Below are 12,255 nucleotides of genomic sequence, written 5' to 3' on the forward strand. Positions count from 1 at the left end.
GGAATGTAGGCATTGCCATTCTAAACTTTCATACCGGGCAGGATCCACCAACAACCTCCACAGGCACTTAAGGTTGGTGCACCCTACAGAACAGCTGGAAGGACGCAGGGATGCTCCTCCTGACGAAACCGCTGTATGCGCTGCTCCTGCTGCGGCGGCTGCCACATCTGGAGGTAGCAGTAATAGGCCAATTCAACAGAGCTCATTAACTCAGTATCTACCGAAGGCAATGACACCGGTCAGGCAAAATGTAATAGATGAGAAGTTAGCTAAAATGATCGCGACTGATTTCCAACCATTCTCTATAGTAGAAGATCGTGGTTTCATTGAGTTTACGCATGCCCTCAATCCCATGTACGTACTCCCAAGTAGGAAGACGCTTTCCAACTCAACAGTACAACGGCTCTATGAAAGAGAGCACAGCGCAGTGAAGGACAGAGTGAGAAATGCAACAGCAGTGTGCCTGACCACTGACTGTTGGACTTCAAGGAATACCACCTCATTTATGTCTGTAACCTGTCATTACATTGAAAATTACAAAACAGTGTCGTCTCTTCTAGAGTGTTTTGAATTCAGTGAAAGGCACACAGCCGAAAACCTTGCAGACGAACTTAATAGAGTGGCGAAAGAGTGGGAGGTTGACAAAAAAGTGGTTTGCTGTTCAAGCGATAATGCTGCAAACATCACAAAAGCAATCCGACTTCTGAAGTGGAGCCATCTTCCGTGTGTTGCACACACTATAAATTTAATAGTAAGAGATAGCCTAAAGGTGATGAAGTCCACCACTGATAAGTTAAAGGCAATAGTGGAGTTCTTCCACAAAAGCGCTGTGGCCGCGGAGAGACTGAAGTCAACCCAGAAGCAGATGGGGGTGCCTGTCCTTCGGCCCAAGCAGGACTGCGTCACCCGATGGAACTCCACTTTCCATATGTTGAAAAGGGCAATGGAGTCAAAAGACGCCATCGTATCTACACTGGCTATCATGAATTCAAACATTGAGCTACTGACCCAAGAAGAATGGCTGGAGATAAAAGAGGCCTGTGCTGTTCTGGAGCCTTTCGACCAGGTGACTGTGGAGATCAGTGCGGACAGGTACAGTAGACGATTTATTTATGGAATTCTGTATTTGTTTCTGTTTGTTCGAGAGACATTAGTGGGATATCCCAGAACATCCTCACTCTGTAATTTGTAAACAATAATCTGGTGTTTTTAAAATCAAATTCAATCAATCAATCAATCAGATTTATTTATATAGGCCTAGCACAAAACTTGACAAATTCAAGTGCATGAAACAGCTTGACCATTGGGCAATCCCACCACAAAACCTTTCCATAGGCATGCAACGTTTATCACATAAAAAGTGGAATATGAACGCATTTCATTACACCTGACAATTAAACGGAGCTGCGGCTGTTCGCTGATTCCTGAGCTCCCAGCGCAGTGTTGATTTGCGCGTCTTTTTTAGATGGTGAGCGTAAACGACGGAAAGCCCTCTAATTGGACGGGCGAGACTGACAAGTAGACGGGCATAGGCCCGTCCAGGCCCGCCCGTGGCTACGCACATCATTACTAGATCCACGAACAGTAAACGTGCACTCCTACACTCAAAAACGTAACGCTAATAATCCATTAATCTGGACGGACAAATGTATTTACAGCAACAGCAAAACGATGGCCAAATCAAAAAGTAAACATAGCAGATGAATAGGCTAGGCTAGTAGCCTATTCTCCTGGCACAGTGGCCATTGAACCACAAACTGATAAACAATTAGTTAAAATAATAAAATAAACACATAGGCTACTCACCAGTTCAGAAGTTAACTTTCAGCTCAGCAAACCCGTTAACAATAGAGTTGAAAAAGAAAAAGTCCTATGTCACTCTCGTTGGAGAGAAGGCTATGGTAATCCACCCAAACAAAGCCTCCAGGTGTAGGCCTATAGGCTAACTTCTCTGGGTCACCGGTATCGTTGACATTGCTAACGCTAGGCAGCGCTAACTCTTGACGAGCCATTTTTAAAAATAGATTTAATTTAAGCAAATTGGACTTGCGCACAACCAGTTCCCTATTTTCTATTATTTTTTGAGCACCACGCTGCTGAAGGCTTAAATAGGTTAGCTGGGACAATCCTTCAGGAAGGAACACTATGCCTAGCACTTAGTAGTCAACAATCAGAATTGATGAGCTAAAAAATGACTGAACAAACAGATTTCCCAGCAGGCAATGTTCTTTTGTTATTTTGTAGGCCTAAATGTTGAGAAAAAATAAAACAAAATAAAAGTAATTGCGATTATGATTCACAGTCAAAGTATCATTATTAAAGTCCAACATAGGCTAAATTAAGAAAAGGAGAAGAAAATATATAGCATATATATATATATATATATATATATATATATATATATATATATATATATACCAAACTACTTTAAATAAGCACTTATTGTGAATTTGCCTCAATAAATAATACATATGTTCATAAATATGTTGTTGAATAAATATGTTAATAAATATAATAAATATGTTCATAAATATGTTGTTGAATTATTGTTATCTCCTTTTATAGTTATGTGACAGCCTCCAAGATGATCATACTCTGTAAGGGTCTGCAACGAGTTACTGCTAAACTCCAGAGGGATGGAACAGTAACTTTGGAGAAGGTCATAGAGTTGGTCAATGCGCTCTGTGCTTCAATGGAGAGAAGATTCCACAGAATGGAGTTTAACCCCATACTGGCCGAAACAACAATCTTGGACCCAAGATTCAAAAAGCTGGCCTTCCATGACAGCAGAGCTGTTGAGGAGGCAATTCAGAGAGTGACAACAGCAGCAGCTCGAAGCAGTCTCAGCAGCCAGCAGTCACAAACAAGAGAAGAGGGAGCACAGGCTATCGAGGAGCCATGCACTGCTGTGTGGAGTTTTTTTGACCAAAGGGCAACAGGAGACATAGAAAGAAGGAACCCCACAGCAGATGCCATGCTAGAAATCCGGTCATACCTTGAGGAGCCCCTCATCCCAAGGTCAACAGACCCACTGAGCTGGTGGGAAACCAAGGCTTCAGTGTACCCTCGCCTCACAAAAGTAATGACAGGCAGACTTTGCATCGTAGCAACATCGGTCCCCTCAGAGAGAATCTTCTCAAAAGCGGGACAGATCATTACGGAGAGAAGAAACAGGATTAGTGGATCGAAGCTGAAAACTTTAGCTTTTCTCAATGCTAATCTTTCTTAACCTGTTGAGGAATAGGCTACGGTCACAATATTAGAATGTTCGCAAACCAAGAGTTCTGCATGCGACAATTAATTTCAGAGATGTTCCCTGCTGAAACTATATAATTTGCGTAGGAACCAGGAAAATAATTCACTCCTCAACAAAATAAAGGCATTTTTTAGGGGTGCACCAATTGCAATTCTTTAAAAAAATCTGTTTTATATTATCTGTTACTGTTACTTAATGAATGTTTTTATAGCCTAAGCATTACATACATAAATGAATTAATAAATACAAGTTTTCACAGCATCCAATGAAGTGTTTAATTATTGTAATGATTTCAATTAAAGTGTAGTAGCCTACAAATCCATTTAATTATCATTTATTCAACAGGTTATTATTATTTTTTAGAGAGAGCCGTTTAAGAGCCGAAAGAGCCGGCTCTCATTGCTGAGCTGAGCCAAATGAACTGGCTCTTTAAGATGAGCCGTAATTCCCATCACTAGTACCTCTCCCGCGTCGGTAGGTGCACTCAAACGCTCTGTCGCGCGGCGCGAATGTGTTAGCATGTTGCTATGCTAGCGGGCTCTGCCGTGGCCGTAGAGAGAGGCACATAGCAGTATTCAAACACCTCCACATTTTACCTACTTAAATACAGTTGCACGAGTAGTTGATGAAAAATGTTAGGGCACACAACATGAAACGTGACGATTTTCCAAGCGAATAAACATGAGAACTACAATGTGTGGCGCAATAGCACTTGGGAGTACTTCGACCTTAGCGTGGTAATATTATTAACACCTAATTGTAGATCCTATCCACCACAGAGTTTAGAATCCATGCTGGATCGACCCTCAGCCTCTCCCTCCCCTCTGAGCGAGAGAGGCACACACACTAGAGATGCTGATGGGCTATTATTTCAACCATAACTGCATAGCAAAACTTATCATCCATCAGCCATCCATCAGCACTAAAGTTTGTTGACCAATTTTCAAAACTGCACCCGCCATCCGCTGGTTGTTTTAATGTAGGCTATATGGGTGATGCAGCGCTGCTGACGTGAGGCTAGAAAGCCCTTGCCTGTTCTAGAAAGACTGATCTAATGCAGCAAATATATTAAAAGGCAAAAGTCGTACATTGGCTAGGCCTATCCCCAGAATATCAGCAGCAAACTCAGTCTCTGTCGCGCAAAACAGTCTCCAAATAAAACGCACATCGGCCTGTTGCCTATTCTGCCAGCTTGTGACAATATATCGTCCAAAATGCTTGATTGCATTGCATTCTCCACATTTTTAGCTACATTTTCATGTACCACATCAGCATTTTTGTTCAGTGAATCTTTTGTAAATTGCTTTACAATTACCGTCGGGCCCTTGTCAGCAGACTTCGGCTTGCCTCTTGCCATATTCACTCCTTGTCTTCCGATGTCATTTCTGAGTCATCTACAGATGTTCACCTCCCTAAATAGAACCAACTTCAACCTGTGTTATATCCTAGATGAGACTGCCTGGGTTATTTTGCTTAGATATTAGCCTATATATAAAACACATAATTGTAGCCTACCATTCAGGGAATAGGCATTTAAAAGAGAGACAGAGAGTGATATGACTAAGAAATGACATCGGGCGATGGCAGTGCGAGATGTTCAGAACGTAAGAGCTAAAACTTCTACAAACTCACTAACATCCACAGCGGAAAAAGAAGGTAAGAAAAATAGTCGGAAAACTTAGATGTGTAAGGCAAGCAAGCAAGTTTGGCGGTTGTTACTAAAAATGTGAACATGCACGTTGCATTGTTGTGCGGTGGACTTTCAGAATGAATGGAGTCGGAGTTTCTTTAATATCGAGGCGTCATATTTGTCCGATGGCCTGCTAGGCTATAAAATGAATTGCGATGTCTGTCTGAAAAAGACGCGCTCGTGCAGTCAAAATGAATGGGAGTCTTCAGAACAGGCTTGTCAGTCAACCTGACATAACAGTGTGTAAAGTAGCCTATAATGTGAATGACTTGTTATTTTATCAAGGATTTCTTTCTTTTTGCAAAAAATAAAGTAGCCTACAATAGGCATTAATTAGTAGGCCAGGAGCATGCTGAAATTATGTGGCAAATTGCGTTTTTTATTACAATGATAAAATTGTAAAAGGACGTGACCGAAGCTGAGGCAAGCCAGGCAATAGGCCTATAGGCCCGACGGTAATTGTAAAGCAATTTACAAAAGATTCACTGAACAAAAATGCTGATGTGGTACATGAAAATGTAGCTAAAAATGTGGAGAATGCAATGCAATCAAGCATTTTGGACGATATATTGTCACAAGCTGGCAGAATAGGCAACATGCCGATGTGCGTTTTATTTGGAGACTGTTTTGCGCGACAGAGACTGAGTTTGCTGCTGATATTCTGGGGATAGGCCTAGCCAATGTACGACTTTTGCCTTTTAATATATTTGCTGCATTAGATCAGTCTTTCTAGAACAGGCAAGGGCTTTCTAGCCTCACCAGCGCTGCATCACCCATATAGCCTACATTAAAACAACCAGCGGATGGCGGGTGCAGTTTTGAAAATTGGTCAACAAACTTTAGTGCTGATGGATGGCTGATGGATGATAAGTTTTGCTATGCAGTTATGGTTGAAATAATAGCCCATCAGCGCATCTCTAGTGTGTGTGCCTCTCTCGCTCAGAGGGGAGGGAGAGGCTGAGGGTCAATCCAGCATGGATTCTAAACTCTGTGGTGGATAGGATCTACAATTAGGTGTTAATAATATTACCACGCTAGGTCGAAGTACTCCCAAGTGCTATTGCGCCACACATTGTAGTTCTCATGTTTATTCGCTTGGAAAATCGTCACGTTTCATGTTGTGTGCCCTAACATTTTTCATCAACTACTCATGCAACTGTATTTAAGTAGGTAAAACGTGGAGGTGTTTGAATACTGCTATGTGCCTCTCTCTACGGCCACGGCAGAGCCCGCTAGCATAGCAACATGCTAACACATTCGCGCCGCGCGACAGAGCGTTTGAGTGCACCTACCGACGCGGGAGAGGTACGACTCAACTCGTGAAAGTTACGGTAAGAACATATATCACTACTGATTTTGGGTGGCGTGTTCCTTTAAGGTGGCATAGTGCTACTGGAGAAGGGTATATATTGTTCACATTCATAGGCCTACATCCAAACTGCACAATAGGGCATTCAGGCGTATTAATCCAGTCACTAACCAATTCGTCTGCTGCAGCTCAACATTGCTGGAAGTTAGCCTACATCAGTGAGGATCTGAGCTGGTCACACCATATAGGTATGGTCACAACTTCTTTCTTCGGTGGCTGACGAAGTTTGGTATGGACGGTGAAATACTGACCAACTTCTACCGCTGTACCATTGAGAGAATCCTGATCGGCAACATTACAGTATGGGATAGCACCGCTCATGATCGCAAAGCTCTACAAACCCAGATAGCAAAGGAGCGTTGAGGGGCGTTGAATCCACGTTTGTTTGAAGCGGCGGAGGTTGATTCAACGTGGATTCAACGCCCCTGTGCTATCAGGGAAGGGTGGTCTGGACGCAAGGGAACTGGAATCCATGCATTTCCATGGAATTATTTTTGGAATCTGATCCCTTATCATACCTGTTCATTCGTACTCGTCGCTCGACTTATCGTGACTAAATTCAAGATGGTGGCGAACGGTAAACTTCCTGAAGGTACTGTCTGTATAAATCGTCTTGTAAATAAACTACCAGTGCTTTTTCAAAGTTCTTAATGTCTCGTTTTAAATGTCAAGGCCCTCGGAAGTCTACCAATGAAACGTGGAGATACTTTGAGCCTCGTAAATGGTGTAAAACAGTGATTTATTTGCATGGCTAGTCTGATGCCCGAGGCACCCCCAACGAAAACCTGTTGGTAGCATCGGCTAAATAGCGCCAGATTTCGGAGTGCAGGGGACAAAGCCGAGATGTGCTATGAGACGAAAGTTCACACTCGGTATCATGTTTCAACACACTTTATCACACCGAACCTCTCCGAAGTTGAGCTGGCTCCTGAGCTTAAAGGGATATTCCACCATTTGGGGAAATACACTCGTTTTCCACCTCCCCTTGAGTTAAACAATTGAGTCTGACAGTAGCACTTTTATAGCCTGGCCCTTACTGCCTGTGACTACGATTTCTCTTCGTCATACAGTCTGGAACAAAGTAATAAGAATCCGTCTCCGTAATGGGCGGATGCTTATTTTGAGGTTTGAAATCATTGGAGTTCCCTTAACCAATCAGCAACGTTTGGTAATGACGTTCAGGCTTTTACGCTTACCACTTCCGCTTCAGGCTCTTCTGCTCTTAGTAGTAAACAGACCGCTGGCTAGTATGCAGGCTACCTGGCCGCTAGGGCAGTCTCTTCGTAGTGGATATATCTCTAACTTGCACCAGCCACAGACCGAGAGTTGTACACCAAAAGCGTCACGTCGCCGAGATTATATCAGCTCTTGTCACACGCCAGTTTTCCCTGTTATCTCTTCTCGCCGCTTATCAGACGATTGTTGTTCTACGCAGCCCGGTGACTTCGTCGGAGCTTAATTTGTTCTCCACGGGCTATTCAGACTACACTCTCGGATAAGTTGTACTGACGACCTACGTGTTATTTAACCTGGAGCTTGCCTCGGCATAAAACAACGCAGCCTACCTTGAGCCACGCTCGGTGACTGGCTAACGTTACTGTCCACAAGCACGGTAGCCTCGCCTGGAGCCCAGCTCGGCCACAGGCTAGCCTCTGTCAAACACGGAGCGGTTTACCTTGAGCCCAGTTCAGTAACCGCTAGTCCCAGTCAAGCACAATCACAGCAGCCTTTCCTTGAGCCCCGCTTGGTAACCGGCTAGCTCACGTCAAGACACACAGCCTCGCCTTGAGCCCCGCTCGGTAGGGTAGGGTAGCTAGTAGCAAACATTCCATTCCTTAAGTAGGCCGCATTGATTTTGTAAAGGTAATTTGAGAGTAGGGGGGAGAATAACGAGCAGCAAACGTTTATTTGAAAACATGAAAAGTAGTGATGCATGTAGTACACTTGTGCGTTTAGGTTTAATCACCATCTGATAAATCAAACTTTTTTTCCAAAGCCAGTTGGAAGGAGAGTTTTACGACGTCCTTGCCATTTATAAAATTTACAAGACAAGCCTCTTGTTCCTGCTTTAATTGCGTGATGCCCTCGAGAGTTGAGACAACTTCGCGGATAGCTTCTAGCGTCTCTTCCTCCGTCGCCATTGTTGCTATAATGTTGAACTACAAGCTTCGCTGGACTACAACAATCAACTCGGCAGGCAAGTTCCGCGTCATCACTCAACTGTTCGCTGATTGGCGCGGTTATACGCGAACCGCATACTGTCTGTTGGGCCAGACTACGTGCGAGGCTGAAATCAAATTTTGGCCGGAAGTACGTAGGATGGTAACACCAGGCTAGCACTTTTAGCTCCAGCTCATTGAATCAGATTAGACCGTTAGCATCTCTCCTATAAGCTAACGGTCTAATCTGATTCAATGAGCTGGAGCTAAAAGTGATACTGTCAGACTCAGAGAACGGCTGGATGAACTGGGGAAAGGTAAAACTCAATTGTTTAACTCAAGGGGAGGTGGAAAACAAGTGTATTTCCCCAAATGGTGGAATATCCCTTTAAGAATTTCATTACTTATAATTAATTTTATAAGTACATGACAATACAACTTGAACTTACAGGGACTATTTTCAGGTGCTGCATGATATCATTGTGCTGCTGTGCCCATGGTGTTCCTTACCCAGACAGCAAACATACACTGGGACGGAACTGGGCCACACCTACCTCAACGTCCGGCACGGATCTGCATAATGGACCTGATCCGGCGTCCAAACGCACATCGGTCCAAAATTGGTCTGGATCCGTTTGACGGATCTGGTACCAATAAGGGCTAAGACTGGCCCAGTTCCATATGGTAGTCTGTGTTACTGACGTGTTCCAGATCTGCTTATCATATGCAATACGGGTCCGCTTATTGTGTGTGGTACGGATCCGTTTATCAGATATCAGCTGCCTTTATTTGACATGTGAAATGTGATTGGTAATTAGGCCTAATTATCCTGAAAAATCTGTTTGCTACACATTTGCTAACAGGTTCGTTATAGGTTCACCCAGGCTAAAGTTCGTAACGTTTTCCCAACAGCTCAACTGATAAACATAAGCTAGGCTACAAACAAAAGGGGGGTAAAAAAAAACTTTACACATAAGTGTCTAATTATTTTTTTATTCAACAACCTGGCTGTAGAAGTGCAATCCCAGACAAAGTTTAAGTCGTGTTAATTCCACTGTTCCCATCGATATTCAGGCTGTCTTCCTCAGTCATCTCCATGGTCAATCTGAAACAACACAAAATAAACATTAGCCATTTATTTCTTTTTGAAAATAGGTAGTCACAATTACACTCGTTTTTTATCATCAGTGATCCTGTTAGCGTTATCAATGTTTTTTCCAAAATAGTTGTTGTGATGGCTAAGGTAGTAGGCTAGCCCATATTGCTGGAAAGTATAACCTTAAAGTTATCAATCGCTCGGTTGCTTGTTGTTGTCTCTGAATAAAACAGATAAAAAGCAGATAACCTACCTTGAAAAGTTGGGCTGTCCTAGTCCAACCCCAGGCTGGCAAATCATGTCAAAAGATTGATAGTGAGCAAACCAAAGATCCTTGATTAACGTTACTGCTTGGACTTCTGCATGCGTGGAAAGAATATGGGGTTGTCTCATAGCACTGTTAGATCTGACACAGTCAATTTAGCAGAATCAGCACCTTAATTAATATCATTACCACCTGGGTCTGCTGTGAAAAAATGGTCCTTCGGTTTATATCCGTATCACAGGTTTTAGGTCAAATCAGTGTTTTGTATTTTAAAAGCATCTCATGACTTCCAGTTGAGTTGCGGAAATTGGACCTGGGACAAATCTGTAAACCGGTGATAAAACAGCATTGCTAGCAGAGCTGAAACCTGTATCAGGAGCAGACCTGGCCCACAGTCAGATTACCGTATGTCCGCTACAGGCGGATCTAAAGGCTTTTATGCGGATCCGGCCCAAAGGAAATTGCTATCTGGGTGGCATGACCCAACTTCAGACGTTGTTCATTTTTGGGGGCAGAAACCAATGAGATCATAATGCGCAAAAATTAAGGGCCTCGAACCGCTTACTAAAACTGCAAACCTTTAACAGTCGTTAAAGGTGCGTGCCAATTTGTCTCCATCTCCTTATAGAGCCTGATTGATATGGGGTTTTGAGGGCCAATACCGATTTCGGCGTTTGAGTTTTTCGAAAACTGATAACGATATATCGGCCAATAGTCATTTTTAAACACAATGTAAAATTGTTCTCCCATTACAAGGTTCTAATCAAGATGGGGCATTATGTATTTGAATAGACCTAACTATCGAGTTTCCTAAAGAAAAGCTTTTCATACAGTAATTTGTTTCGTTGTATAGAATAGAAAGAATAGTATGAATAAAAGAGGTCTTTGTTCTGTACATTGCCACAACCATTGTGAGCAGTTTATGCTTAATGACTCCCCCTTTATGCAAGCAAAACATTTTACAAATATGATCATATGATCATGATCATTACTTTAAGCCTTTAAAGCCTAAAGCATGCTCTTCCTTACTTGAAAAACCTTTGTTGAAATGCAAGAAATTGAAGACTGAAATTAGAGTGTAGTGGGTGTTTAGGAATGAATGTTAGCTCAGATGCTCATTATTTCGTGTAGACTTTTTGTGGTCTTAATGCAACATTTTACAAAGCACTGACAGGGCCACCAAGGACTGTGAGTGAGTCAACAGAATCTGGGATCAACCATTTCACAGGACCTAAAATGGTCTTCCCACATTGACTGTATCCAGAAAAGACAGCTAAGTAAGTTTAACCTGCCTAAGGAGCTGCTGATCACTTTCTACTTAGCCATCATTCATTGCCATCTGCACCTCCATCACTGTCTGGTTTGGGTCAGCCACCAAACGGGACAGGGCCAGACTGCAACGGACAATTAGGGCTGCAGAGAGGATCATTGGAGCTGACTTTCCCTCCATCCAGGACCTGTACCGGTCCAGGGTCAGGAAAAGGTCAGCAAACATCTCTGCAGACCCCTCCTGGTCACAAACTGTTCAACCTCCTTCGCTCTGGTAGGCGATACAGGGCACTGTTTGCCAAAACCAGCCAATACAAAGACAGCTTCTTCCCCCAGGCAGTCACTCTGTTGAACGCTCAGAAATAGCTCCCATCCTTACACTGAACAAAGTCAGTAAACACTGTTCCGCTCATCTACCTCATGTATAATACTTCAATCTTACAACTACAATATTATTATTAATACATTTTAATCATTGCACTGAACTGCCTTGCACTATATTTATATTTAAATCTTTAACCTATATATTGCACTATTCCTTCCCTCTCTTCATTACCTCGCCTGTGCTTGTTGAGGTGTCCATGACTATTTTTTACAGTATGGTCCATGACCATGGCAACCTTGACAGAGACAACAACAGCCGCACAACGGACATTTGCACTATCCTTCTGCACTACGGACAATTGTAGGGTATACTCTATCTCCCCCATAGTGTTCTATTTATTTATTCACAAATGTATATTACTGTAAAGTACTTACACATAGCTATATCCTACTGCTCTTCATGCCATTCGTATTGCTTTGTTTTTATTCTTTACATCAGTGGTTCTTAAAGTGCGGGGTGGGCCCCACTAGTGGGGAACAGAGACATGGCAGGTGGGGCGCAATGTAGCAGAGGAATTTTTGTGCCCATTGTTAACAATCCATTTTTTACAAGGAAGATTAAAGATTCAAAACAAAATAATCACACACAAACATAGAAGTTATAAACAGACCGACATATTAATTAAAATAACACTTGGAACCAGCGGAACGGGGCCGGAAATATAACATGGAGCCATAATGCGGACAAAAAATATTGTAAGTTACCATTTTGCTTGGTTAATGGGGTCATGTGGGGTTTGTAAATTCTCAACCTCCAAAGTGGGGAA

At 42.7% G+C, this 12,255-nt stretch overlaps 1 long non-coding RNA gene across 1 annotated transcript; it reads right to left on the bottom strand.

Moving 5' to 3' along the window:
* Nucleotides 1-9,491: 9,491 nt before the first annotated feature.
* LOC143104772 (uncharacterized) lies at nt 9,492-9,954 on the bottom strand. The gene is made up of 2 exons (XR_012983129.1): nt 9,824-9,954; nt 9,492-9,579 (listed from the first exon to the last, which is right to left on the bottom strand). It is a non-coding gene; the product is annotated as an uncharacterized LOC143104772 (long non-coding RNA).
* Nucleotides 9,955-12,255: the final 2,301 nt, after the last annotated feature.

This window comes from Alosa pseudoharengus, unplaced genomic scaffold (genome assembly GCF_046254945.1).
Source record: "Alosa pseudoharengus isolate Yale_2024_CS ecotype anadromous, Long Island Sound unplaced genomic scaffold, YU_APseudo_1.1 YU_APseudo_1.1_scf_5, whole genome shotgun sequence".
Lineage (NCBI taxonomy): Eukaryota > Metazoa > Chordata > Actinopteri > Clupeiformes > Clupeidae > Alosa > Alosa pseudoharengus.